The sequence below is a fragment of the Eptatretus burgeri genome, chromosome 15, assembly GCF_056783735.1.
Source record: "Eptatretus burgeri isolate ZD-2024b chromosome 15, Ebu_testis_v1, whole genome shotgun sequence".
Taxonomy (NCBI): domain Eukaryota; kingdom Metazoa; phylum Chordata; class Myxini; order Myxiniformes; family Myxinidae; genus Eptatretus; species Eptatretus burgeri.
The window spans coordinates 21626023-21638896 of NC_140975.1; the positions used below are offsets into that span (position 1 = coordinate 21626023).

At 53.5% G+C, this 12874-nt stretch overlaps 1 protein-coding gene across 7 annotated transcripts in view; it reads left to right on the forward strand.

The window, feature by feature from the left end:
- Nucleotides 1-4535: 4535 nt before the first annotated feature.
- LOC147011708 (BTB/POZ domain-containing protein 7-like) overlaps nucleotides 4536-12874 on the forward strand; it is a 192284-nt gene continuing 183945 nt past the window's right edge. For 3 of the 7 annotated variants that reach the window (XM_085857689.1, XM_085857687.1, XM_085857691.1), the window contains exon 1: nucleotides 4536-4724. The gene's annotated coding sequence lies outside the window, so the exon portion shown is untranslated. Of the gene's footprint in view, nucleotides 4812-12874 lie in introns of all 7 variants that reach the window. The other 4 variants (XM_085857684.1, XM_085857690.1, XM_085857685.1 and 1 more) reach the window with 3 other exon arrangements.

Consider the following 12874-nt stretch of genomic DNA (forward strand, 5'->3'; position numbering starts at 1 on the left):
GGGTGGCGAAGGTGTGCGACCCATGTCTAATAAGGTTGGATGTGCTGACCACCGGTGGTTGTAAAATCGACTTAGGCCGAGGAGTCATGCAGTTGGGTGGTGAGGAATTGCCATTGGGGGGCATGGGCACGGATGAGAGGGTGGAGTTGGAGGCTCCCGACTCTGTGGTAATCCCCCGGGTGGCGAGGCAGTGGTCCCGGCCCAGTGGCGGGCACACCCAACCTGGCGGGGCTCCTGCGGCCTGTCTGAACTACTGGCAGGGCAATCAACCCCGGGTTTAGTCATGGGCCGTACCCTAGTAAACACCGACGGGCCTATCGTGCCCGTCCAGGTAATAAATGTTAGAACGGAACCACATACTATTAAACGGGGCACGAAGGTGGCAGATTGCACCCCAATGGTAGAAGTCGCAGAGCTGAGGGATGATAACATCGAGCCGGACCGGCCCCGGAGGGGGTCTCCAGAGTTTGTTAGGAATTGGCCTGATCCCATTTGCGAGATGGTAAATCGGAGTAGTGTAGATTTGGAGGATGCCCAGCAGGAGGCCTAACACAAACTGGTCGACCGACACATGGGGATCTTCTCCTTGTCACCCGAGGATATTGGACGTACGGGCCTGGTGAAACATCAGGTCCACACCGATGGGGCCCAGCCTGTCCGTCAGCCCACTCGACGGCTCCCATGGAGCAAGAGAGAGGAGGCTGATGAACAGGTAGGAAAGATGCTCAATGCAGGTTACATTGAGCCCTCGGGAAGTCCTTGGATGTCACCGGTTGTGCTGGTCAAAAAGAAGGATGGGACCACGCGTTTCTGCGTGGATTATCGCCAGCTTCACAACGTGACACTCAAAGACTCCTATCTCCTGCCTAGAATTGACGATACCCTCGACGCCGTTTCAGGCTCCAAATGGTTCTCAACTTTGGTCCTCAAGAGTGGGTAGTGGCAGGTGGAGATGGATAAGACGGGGAAGGAGAAAACGGCATTTTCCACAAGGAAGGGATTGTATCAGTTCACTGTGATGCCATTCGGTTTGTGTAACGTCCCCGCCACCTTTGAGAGATTGATGGAGCGTGTGCTTGGCGGCATGCCATGGCAATCATGCCTGGTGTACCTGGATGACGTCCTGGTACACGCTAGAACATTCCCAGGCAACAGCCAATTTGGACCAGGTGTTTGGGCGCCTCAGGCAGGCAGGGCTGAAATTGAACCCGGAGAAATGTACTTTGTTCGCGACAGAGGTGGCCTATCTCGGACACGTGATAAGCCGCGAGGGGGTGAAAACCGACCCAGGGAAAATTACCGCGGTAGAGGAGTGGCCCGTACCTACAAACGTTAAACAGATGCGGGTTTTATTGGGTCTATGCTCCTACTACCGGCGCTTTGTGGCAAACTTTGCGGAGATAGCCAGGCCCCTTCACCAGTTAACGGAGAAGGGGTTGAGATTTTATTGGACGGAGGAATGGCATCAGGTCTTCCTCAAATTAAAGGGGTGTTTGACACAGACACCCGTTTTAGCGTACCCCGCCGATGACAGGATGTATTACCCTGGACACGGATGCAAGCCATGAAGGATTGGGGGCAGTCTTGTCTCAGACACAGGGGGGCGTGGAAAGAGTGATCGCGTATTACAGTCGGGCCATGAGTAGGCCCGAACGAAATTATTGCATTACTCACAAGGAGCTATTGGCTATGCTGTCTGCAGTGAGCCACTTCCATCCGTACTTGTACGGGAGGAAATTCCTGGTTCGAACTGACCATTCCTCTTTGCAATGGCTCTTCCGGTTCAAGGAACCGGAGGGCCAGATTGCAAGGTGGTTGGAGAAGTTGCAGCAGTACGATTTCAGTGTGGCCCATGGAGCTGGTAAGGCTCATGAGAACGCCGATGCGCTCTCTCGACGCCCCTGTCTGGGAGAAAAATGCAAATATTGCACGAGGCATGAGGAGAGGGACCAATTGGCGGACACCTCCCAGACACTCCCAGCCCGTGCCGCCCGGGTGGTAGGCCCAACTTTGCCACTAATCGCAGGGGAGGAATTTGGCGGTTTGGCATGGAGCACGGCCCAGCGGGAAGACGCCGTGATAGGGCCCGTGTACAAGTGGGTCCAAGAAAACAAGAGGCACAGTGGGGAGGAGATCACCCCATTCGGGGCGCGAACAAAGGCATACTGGGCTCGGTGGAAGACTCTAGAAATGAGGGACAACATCTTGTATCGCAAGTGGGTGGAGATTCCCTCAGAGAGGACTTCTTGGCTGGTAATAGTCCCTGATGGGTTTAAGACTCAAATTTTGAAACAGGTGCATGGTACCCGCAACGGCGGCCATTTGGGCAGGACCAAAACAAAATCTCGGGTCCGCCGGCGGTTCTATTGGGTTAACATGGGGCGCGATGTACAGGACTGGTGTTGAGCATGCGACGCCTGTACTGCCAAAAAGGGACCAGCATGGAGGATGAGGGCCCCACTCCAACTACATCAGGTTTGGGCCCCCCCTTGAGCGAGTGGCCATAGACATTTTGGGACCACTGCCTCCCACTCGCCAAGGTAATTGATACATCCTCGTGATGATGGACTATTTCACCAAATGGCACCAAGAATCCTCATGAAGGTGGCACCCCATGAAGGCCAAGAATCCTCCAGAGGACATCCCGATTCACTGAATCGAACGCTTTACAGAGATCAACATAGGCTGCAAGCAGCCCCTGCCGAAACTCTCATCTGCATTCGGTGAGGACCCGAAGAGCAAGAATTCGGTCAATCGTTGACCTCTTTGGTGTAAAGCCTGACTGCTCTGGACGCCGGTGCTCAAGCAGATGGTGGCGAACCCTATCAAGAATTATCCGAGCAAAGACCTTGCCCGGCACTGAGAGCAGCGTCACCCCTCGGTAGTTGTTGCAGTCTTGGCCATCACCCTTCCCTTTCCAGAGAGGAACAACAAGGCCCCTCTTCCAATCAGTTGGGATGATGCCTGTGTTCCAGGCAGAGCACAAAACTGCATGCAACGACACGAGTGCAGCATTTCCACCATCCTTGAGAAGTTCAGCATGGATGCCACAGATGCCTGGAGGTTTACCCCATTTCAACCGGTTCACCGCAGCCCGTGTTTCCACAAGCGAAGGTGGACCACAGTTGATTGGAGGGTCAGCAACAGGGATTGTAACACCCTTGATGTCCAAGTCGACAACTGGTGGATCAGCCTGGTACAACCGCTCAAAGTAACCGGCCCAGCGGGCCTTCACTTCGGACTCATCTGTCAAGAGCCCACCACCCTCTGCTCCAACTGTAGTACAACAAGGGATGGGCTTGGATGAACGCAATGTGCGAATTCCCCTGTAAGCGGGATGAGAATCCCTTGACCACAGGTGATGCTCTACCCCCTCACAGATTCCTCGCACATAGGCCTCCTTGTCCACCCTTAGCGCACGTACAGTTTTACGCCTCAGCTCCCTGAGCAGCTCAGCCCTGCCATTCGAAATGTACTCCCATGCAGTCATTCAATCAGCCATACACGCAGGCATCTATCCGGTCATTCAATCAGCCATACACACAGGCATCTATCCGGTCATTCAATCATCCGTACACACAGGCATCCATCTGGTCATTCAATCATCCGTACACACAGGCATCCATCTGGTCATTCAATCAGCCAGCTATCCAGTCATTCAATCATCCATACACACAGGCATCTATCCGGTCATTCAATCAGCCATACACACAGGCATCCATCTGCTCATTCAATCATCCGTACACACAGGCATCCATCTGGTCATTCAATCATCCGTACACACAGGCATCCATCTGGTCATTCAATCAGCCAGCTATCCAGTCATTCAATCATCCATACACACAGGCATCTATCCAGTCATTCAATCATCCATACACACAGGCATCTATCCAGTCATTCAATCATCCATACACACAGGCATCTATCCAGTCATTCAATCATCCATACACACAGGCATCTATCCAGTCATTCAATCATCCGTACACACAGGCATCCATCTGGTCATTCAATCAGCCATCCATCAAGTCATTCAATCATCCGTACACACAGGCATCTATCCAGTCATTCAATCAGCCATCTATCAAGTCATTCAATCATCCATCTCACTCTCTTTCTCGCTATTCCGTCATCCATTCCTGCATCCTGCTGTCCAGTGATCCATTTGTTCTTTCCTCCATCTGTCCAGCCGTTGAGTGCCAACAGTCCTTCATTCACCAACCAACCAACCATATTGTCGTCCATCCAGTCAGTGCGTCAGTGCGTCAGTGCGTCAGTGCGTCAGTGCGTCAGTGCGTCAGTGCGTCAGTGCGTCAGTTCGTCAGTTCGTCAGTGCGTCAGTGCGTCAGTGCGTCCGGGCGTCAGTTCGTCAGTTCGTCAGTTCGTCAGTGCGTCAGTTCGTCCGGGCGTCAGTTCGTCAGTGCGTCAGTTCGTCCGGGTGTCCGTGCGTCAGTGCGTCCGGGCGTCAGTTCGTCAGTGCGTCAGTTCGTCCGGGCGTCCGTGCGTCAGTGCGTCCGGGCGTCAGTTCGTCAGTTCGTCAGTTCGTCGATACGTCCGTACGTCGAGTCGTGAGAACATACATTCTTTCCGCCTCCCTTTCATCTCTGGCCGTGACGTCACGGGAAGTGTGCCCGCCCTGCCGGAAGAGCCCGCCCTCCGCCATGGACGCAACGCAAAAGCAACTGCAGTTTGCAGTCCCCCGGCCTATCGGCCTTTGGGTGAACATGGTGCGTATGAATGATTCGTGACATTGATATCTACCTGAACGAGCGCTTGATGTCTTTCCGACTTGATGACTCCATGCTTCATGTATGGTGGGGGCAATCCTTTCACTCCTTCCCTCATGTCCTTTTTAAACTGTTTGTCCTGCTCTTCTCGCTCTCCAGTATTTTCTTTGCTCTCCTATCATCCAATCTGCATCGTTATTTATTTCTTCCTGCATTTGGCTCTGTCTCGCGTATGTGTTGTTATTATCGGTGTGTTTAGTGTTTTTGTTTATCACCAGTGGAGGTGTGTGTGTGGGGGGGGTGGTGTGTGCCTGTTCTCCAGTCCACATAACTGTCTACAGAGGGTCGTTACCTCCACACCCCCAAACACCCTGCCCTTCCGCTCACCCGACGACTACTTTCCTCTCATCGAACCACAACCCCCCCCCCAACCTAACCCCCTACTGCTTGTTGAGTTGCTGACAATACCTCTGACCTCTTACTTCCTTTCCAAACGTCGACACCCTCCCCCCCCCACACACCATCCCCCCCACACACCATTCCTCACACACATCATTCCCCACACACCATCACCCCCACACACCATCACCCCCACACACCATCACCCCCACACACCATCACCCCCACACACCATCACCCCCACACGCACTCCTCCCCACATGCACTCCTCCCCACAAGCACTCCTCCCCACACGCACTCCTCCCCACACACCATCCCCCCACACACACTATCCCCCCACACACCATCCCCACCCACACACCATCCCCCCAAACACACCATCCCCCCCACCAACCCCCCCCCCCACACGCACTTTCCAAACCCCCCAACAAACATTTCACCCTACATGCACTCCTCCTCAAACACGCACTACTCCCCACACACCATCCCCCCCCCACACACACCATCCCTCCCGACACGCACTTTCCACCCCCACCCCCAACAAACATTTCACCCCACATTCACTCCTCCCCACACACAATCCTCCCCACACGCACTCCTCCCCACACGTACTCCTCCCCACACGCACTCCTCCCCACACGCACTCCTCCCCACACGCACTCCTCCCCACACGCACTCCTCCCCACACGCAATCCTCCCCACACGCACTCCTCCCCACACGCACTCCTCCCCACACGCACTCCTCCCCACACGCAATCCTCCCCACACGCACTCCTCCCCACACGCACTCCTCCCCACACGCACTCCTCCCCACACGCACTCCTCCCCACACGCAATCCTCCCCACACACACTTGTCCCCCCCCAAACACACATCCTCCCCACACACACTTGTCCCCCCAAACACACATCCCCCCCGACTCACACCCCTCCCAACTCGCATTCCCCCCCCCCCGACACGCATTCCCCCCCAACACGCATTCCCTCCCCCTCAACTCGCACCCCCTGACTGGCATTACCCCCGACGCACATTCCTCCCGACGCGCATTCCTCCCCGACGCACATTCCTCCCCGACGCGCATTCCTCCCCAACACGCATTCCTCCCCGACACGCATTCCTCCCCCAGACATGCACCCCCCAGACATGCACCCCCAGACATGCACCCCCCAGACATGCACCCCCCAGACATGCACCCCCCAGACACGAACCCCCCAGACACGAACCCCCCAGACACGAACCCCCCAGACACGAACCCCCAGACACGAACCCCCCAGACACGAACCCCCCAGACACGAACCCCCCAGACACGCACCCCCCAGACACGCACCCCCAGACACGCACCCCCCCAGACACGCACCCCCCAGACACGCACCCCCCAGACACGCACCCCCCAGACACGCACCCCCCAGACACGAACCCCCAGACATGCACCCCCCAGACACGCACCCCCCAGACACGCACCCCCCAGACACGCACCCCCCAGACACGCACCCCCAGACACGCACCCCCCAGACACGCACCCCCCAGACACGCACCCCCCAGACACGCACCCCCTGACACGCAATCCCCCCAACATGCATCCCCCGACACACATTCCCCCTCCCCCTGACATGCATTCCCCTCCCCCCTCCCCGACACGCATTCCTCCCCCCACCACGCATTCCCCTCGACTCGCCCTGAGACGCTGCTTGCCTGTCAACGAAAAACCATATCTCCTCCCCCAATCATTGCTTGGCTGGTGAAGATTACCCCCTCCCACCATACTTCCTTTCCCCGCATCAATACTTCCCTCCCCTCACACACAAACACACCCTCCTACACCTGTACACACCCTCCTACACGCACGTATATTCCATGCACATGCACACATCACACCCCCTACATACACCACTTCTACACACATGCACACACCCCTGGCATACACACACCCCTGGCAGACACACCCCGACACACGACCTCAACGCAACCCACCACCCCGCCGATGCACCCCTCCCCCCCCCATACACCTACACCACCTAAACCCTCCTTCCATCCCCCCCCACTCCACACACACCACCCCACCCCCAAACACACAAACACACACACCCACAACCACACCCCCCATACACACGTGCACCTCCCTCCCACCACCTTCCGACACTCCACACACACACACACACACACACACACACACACACACACACACACACACACCCCTCCTCTCCAGCATTGTCTTGCCCATCCATTGTCTGCCTATTGTCCACTCTGCTTGTCATGGAGTCCTCCCACCTTTCTCAACATGGAATATGATCCAAGCTCCTCTCTAAATCTTTTTGTCCAGTTATCTAACTGTGAATGGCTGTCCCCAATTCCCTTCTCTTTCCTTCCCCTCCTCCCATGCAGTCTGCCTGTCACCAACCCCCATCTCACTATCTGTCATTCAGCCAATCCTTTCTTCCCCCAAACCTCAATGCAATCTCTGTGTGCCATTTTGCCCCACACCCCCTGTTTAGTCTTTGTCTACCTGTCGTCCAGATCCTCCGCGGTGTCTGCCTGTCGTCCAGATCCCCCCCTGTGGTGTCTGCCCATTGTCCAGATCCCTCCCTGCCGTGTCTTCCCGTCCAGATTCCCCCCTGCGGTGTCTGCCCGTCCATATTCCCCCCCTGCGGTGTCTGCCTGTCGTCCAGATCCCCCCCTGTGGTGTCTGCCCGTTGTCCAGATCCCTCCCTGCCGTGTCTTCCCGTCCAGATCCCCCCCGCTGTCTGCCCGTCGTCCAGATCCCCCCGCGCTGTCTGCCCGTCGTCCAGATCCCCCCGCGCTGTCTGCCCGTCGTCCAGATCCCCCCGCGCTGTCTGCCCGTCGTCCAGATCCCCCCCGCGCTGTCTGCCCATCGTCCAGATCCCCCCCGCGCTGTCTGCCCGTCGTCCAGACCCCCCCCCCCGCGCTGTCTGCCCGTCGTCCAGACCCCCCCCCACGCTGTCTGCCCGTCGTCCAGACCCCCCGCGCTGTCTGCCCGTCGTCCAGATCCCCCCGCGCTGTCTGCCCGTCGTCCAGACCCCCCCCCACGCTGTCTGCCCGTCGTCCAGACCCCCCGCGCTGTCTGCCCGTCGTCCAGACCCCCCTCCGTGCTGTCTGCCCGTCGTCCAGACCCCCCCCCGCGCTGTCTGCCCGTCGTCCGGACCCCCCCCCGCGCTGTCTGCCCGTCGTCCGGACCCTCCCGCGCTGTCTGCCCGTCGTCCGGACCCTCCCGCACTGTCTGCCCGTCGTCCGGACCCTCCCGCGCTGTCTGCCCGTCGTCCGGACCCTCCCGCGCTGTCTGCCCGTCGTCCGGACCCTCCCGCGCTGTCTGCCCGTCGTCCGGACCCTCCCGCGCTGTCTGCCCGTCGTCCGGACCCTCCCGCGCTGTCTGCCCGACGTCCGGACCCTCCCGCGCTGTCTGCCCGTCGTCCGGACCCTCCCGCGCTGTCTGCCCGTCGTCCAGACCCTCCCGCGCTGTCTGCCCGTCGTCCAGACCCTCCCGCGCTGTCTGCCCGTCGTCCAGACCCTCCCGCGCTGTGTGCCCGTCGTCCAGACCCCCCCGCGCTGTCTGCCTGTCGTCCAGCCCACCTCCATCTTCTGCCCGTCATTGAGCCACCATCTCCATGGTCTCGCTGCCATTGAGCCCCCCCCCCCTCTGTGTCGTCTGTCGTTTGTGGAGTTACCCCTTTCCACTGTGTGTGTTTTTTCAATGTCTCCTGACTCTTCACCTGTTGCCCTTTTTTTCGATTCTGCTTTTGTTGCAATTTGTTTGTTTTCCCCCTTGTATATCCGTCATAATACCAGTGGGATCCTACTCCCCTTCCCATGTTGTCATTGTCACTGGCTGTCTTTTCTTTCATTGTGCCTGCCTCTTCTCCCTGCTTTCTTTTTCGACCTTGCACTAAATTCTGCTCCATTGGTGCTCACCTCTGTGCACTCCTGCTGAATACACACCTAATTTATGACATCTGAACGAGCTGTGAAACAAGCATGTAACAAACATTATTAGGGAAACTTGAAAAAGCAACCACCAGTAATGAGGTCGTAATAGCCTTTGTATGTCTTTGGGGCTGTGCTTTAAACACTGTGCGAATGGCCAAGTCCTTGGGAACATGCTACTTAGATATGGTTTGTTTCCAATATATAGTTAAAGGCAACTTGGAGGGAGCTTAAAACTCGATTATAGGATCAATTTTGCTTTGGGGAAGAGATTGTCAGTAAAAATGACAATTTATTTAACTTAGCTACATTGAGTGCAGGAAAATTGAAGTCTGAAGCATACTGCAGTCAAATTCCTTCAACGAAGCAAAGCTTTTACCTCCTCTCTCTCCATGATGCAACATTTGTAGCACTGGAACAGTAGGCTGTAGTTTGAAGGAAAAGGAGCAGCTACTGTGTCCACATTTGTTGTGAATCTCAAATTCCCTCTTCTTGCTAATCCTACCTATTGTTTTTGAGGTTGTGAGTTCCGTGACTATGAGTCGGTGTTGCCGGTCAGGTTATCAGGGAAGGATTTGAAATGATGGATTTAAATGATAGAATGGATTGGTTACGAGGGACGTTTGTGTTCTGGCACTTAACAATCATCCAGTTCTGGAAAGGTTATAGTATGTGTGTGTTTATATCTGACTTCCTTTTTGGGACTACGGTGCAGTAATTGGTCTTTATTTTGATTAGCAATACTTGCAGTAAATCCTGTCTTTGTGTATGAGGGCTACATACCAAAAGTTGTGATTACCTCCGCCACCAAAGGTGAAGGAGGTTATGTTTTCACCTCTTTCTGTTTGTTTGTTTGTCTGTCTGTCTGTTTGTTTGTGCGCAGGATATGTCAAAAAGTTGTGGACGGATCCGGATGAAATTTTATGAACAGGTTTGGTGTGTGATGAGAAAGAATTGATTCAATTTTTGTGAAGATCCGGATCTGATAATTTTTAAAGTGATTCTTCACCATTGTGGGATCGGGCTAAACCGATACATAGCACGATATCTCAAAAAGTTGTGGACGGATTTGGACGAAATTTGGTGGACATGTTGGGTGTGTGGCAAGGACGAGTTGATTCATTTTTGATGATGATCTGAATCCAGATCTGCATCCAAGAATTATTTAATTTTCAAGGTGCTTCTTCACCATTGAGAGATAGGGCCAAAACCGATATATAGCATGATATTCAAAATTGCATTGGCCCGACAAGTTCTCGTGGATCAGGCATTGCGTAGTGGAGGTATGCACTCTATCGAGTGCCCTTCTAGTTCTGCTTTTAACTTTTTAAGTAAAAGGCCTGGACCAGTGGTTCCCAACCTTATTTGCCCCGTGGATCCGATCGCCTCTGAACCTCCAAACGTTTTACAGACCACCATGTACGTACAACCATCATAGTGACGAAATTACAACACAAGCAGGGTGAACCATCATGGATTTCCACGAATGTTTGCTGCTGATGTCACTGTGTTGCAGTCTGTGACGTGATTTGGCCATGCAGGGAGGCTCATGTTACCTTATGTTTTCCCTGTCGACCCCACCAATGGCTTCGCGGGACTCATAGAGTTCCCTGGATCACAGGTTGGGATCTTCTAGTCTAGGTGATCACAAAATGGCATGCACACACACTGCCTCATTATTTACTGATGCGTCTGGCAGATATCAAATTCTCACATCATATGTTTTTTAGGAATTGAGATAATGGCGTCAGGTCGCAAAGACTTTGCCGTGGTTAAAAAAAAATTCTGTGAAAGCAATGTCAAAAATCCTTCGAAGTTAACTTGTATTTGAATTCGTTGAAGACGTTAACACATCCACATCTGCTGTATTGAGGACCTTTCAGAAGGAAGGCTTCCGTGCTGATCTCACCATATTGATTGCCGACCCGGTGAAATGCATCGAAGAGGATGGGGATGATTTATAACTAGCGCATACACTTGCCAAAGATGGGTGATGAGATGGTACGGGATTTTTATAGGACTGGAGGGCCATAGTCCATCAATGGCAATCCCATGATGGTACGGCACTGGAAGCCACTCCGACCAGAATGCCATGGCATCATCCATCATGGCAAATGCCTTGAGTAAAGTCTACCTTTGACTGGGATGAACAGAATACAAGGAGTTGTCAACAAACTTAGATGTTGTAAGACACTGTCCCCATCCTATCGACTGCACCGTGTGACCTTCTTACCCAGAAAGGCAGAAAAAGTTATGTCCAGCCATGACCCTGTTTCGGCAAATGGGACCAGTTGACATCAGTGCCCGTGGCCTCAAATCCTGCTCTGCTGCTCTTGCGTCTCTGTCTGCTCTATTTGTTTTGTCCTCTGACCGTCTGCCTTTCAGAGGCTGTGCTATTGCATTCTTTCCTCCGGGGCTTCAAGCAAGCATTGCACCGCCATCTCGTGTGATTTCCCCATCCTTACCCACAATAATTATTTTCCCCGTTAACCCTTTCTCACCACACCTCTTCCAGTGTTTGCAGTGTTTCCTCCTCTCCTCCATTTCTCTCTTTCCCAATCCATTCATTACCTTGCTTGCTGTGTCAAAGAGCTGCTATGTTGCCTTGTTATAAATTTCCATACTCTCTGTGACCTCACTCTCCCATGAATCTCAATCTTGTGGATAAAAATATGCAACAACTCCATGGTGACTGTGCATGAAGCAATGAGAGAGGAGATAGGAAATTAAATAGGACAGACACAGACAGACAGACAGACAGACAGACAGACGTAGACACAAACAGACATTGTCCTTTTTATATAGTTACCATGGTGATGATAAAATTTTTCAAAGGCATTATGTGAGTAGGGTGACAAAAGCCTGGTGTTGCCTTAATGATCAAGGTGGCTGGCTTAAGTAAGATCGTAGGGTCTTGAGTTTGAGCCCCTGTCATGTCGGTAATTAAGACCAAGTGGGTTGACTCACTTGTCATCCTTCTGAGGTCGGCAAAGTAATTCCCAGATTATTGGGAACAGGGGGCACTGCATCAGCAGTCCAGCCGCGTTCCCAGCAATTTATGCAACCAGCAGCCATAGGCTGCATACGAACTGATAATAAAAGCGGGGTGACAACTTTTGGCGTGACTCTCGTCGCTCTGCTGGCAGTCAATTGTATTTGGTGTGAAGACGAGCGAATTAATTTTATTACCCATTCTGCTTGGTTCCAAAAGGCATAATTTAGTGTGCAGCTCGTTTGTAAATATTGCTCGACATCGAAGTCCAAAGACATTGCTCATGCGTGTTTTTGCCTCTTGTGCATCGACCGTTTCTCAAGTCTCTAAAACTGCCTTTGAAGATTACAGCTCATCTTGTATCATAATTGGCACTCTCTCTCTCACCAAGCATACTGCACAGCTTAAAGCGGTATATTTAAATTACCCCGGACTTAGATACAGTTTAATCAGAATATTTTGCAACATTTACAGTGAAATAAAAAAGTTTCCCAAGATTTTCTCTCTCTCTCTCTCTCTCTCTCTCTCTCTCTCTCTCTCTCTCTCTCTCTCTCTCTCTCTCTCTCTCTCTCTCTGTCTCTGTCTCTGTCTCTGTCTCTGTCTCTGTCTCTGTCTCTGTCTCTGTCTCTGTCTCTGTCTCTGTCTCTGTCTCTGTCTCTGTCTCTGTCTCTCTCTCTGTCTCTGTCTCTCTCTCTGTCTCTCTGTATTTCCCTCTCTGTCTCTGTCTCTCTCTCTCTGTCTCTCTGTCTCTCTGTATTTCCCTCTCTGTCTCTGCCTCTGTCTCTGTCTCTGTCTCTGTCTCTGTCTCTGCCTCTGTCTCTGTC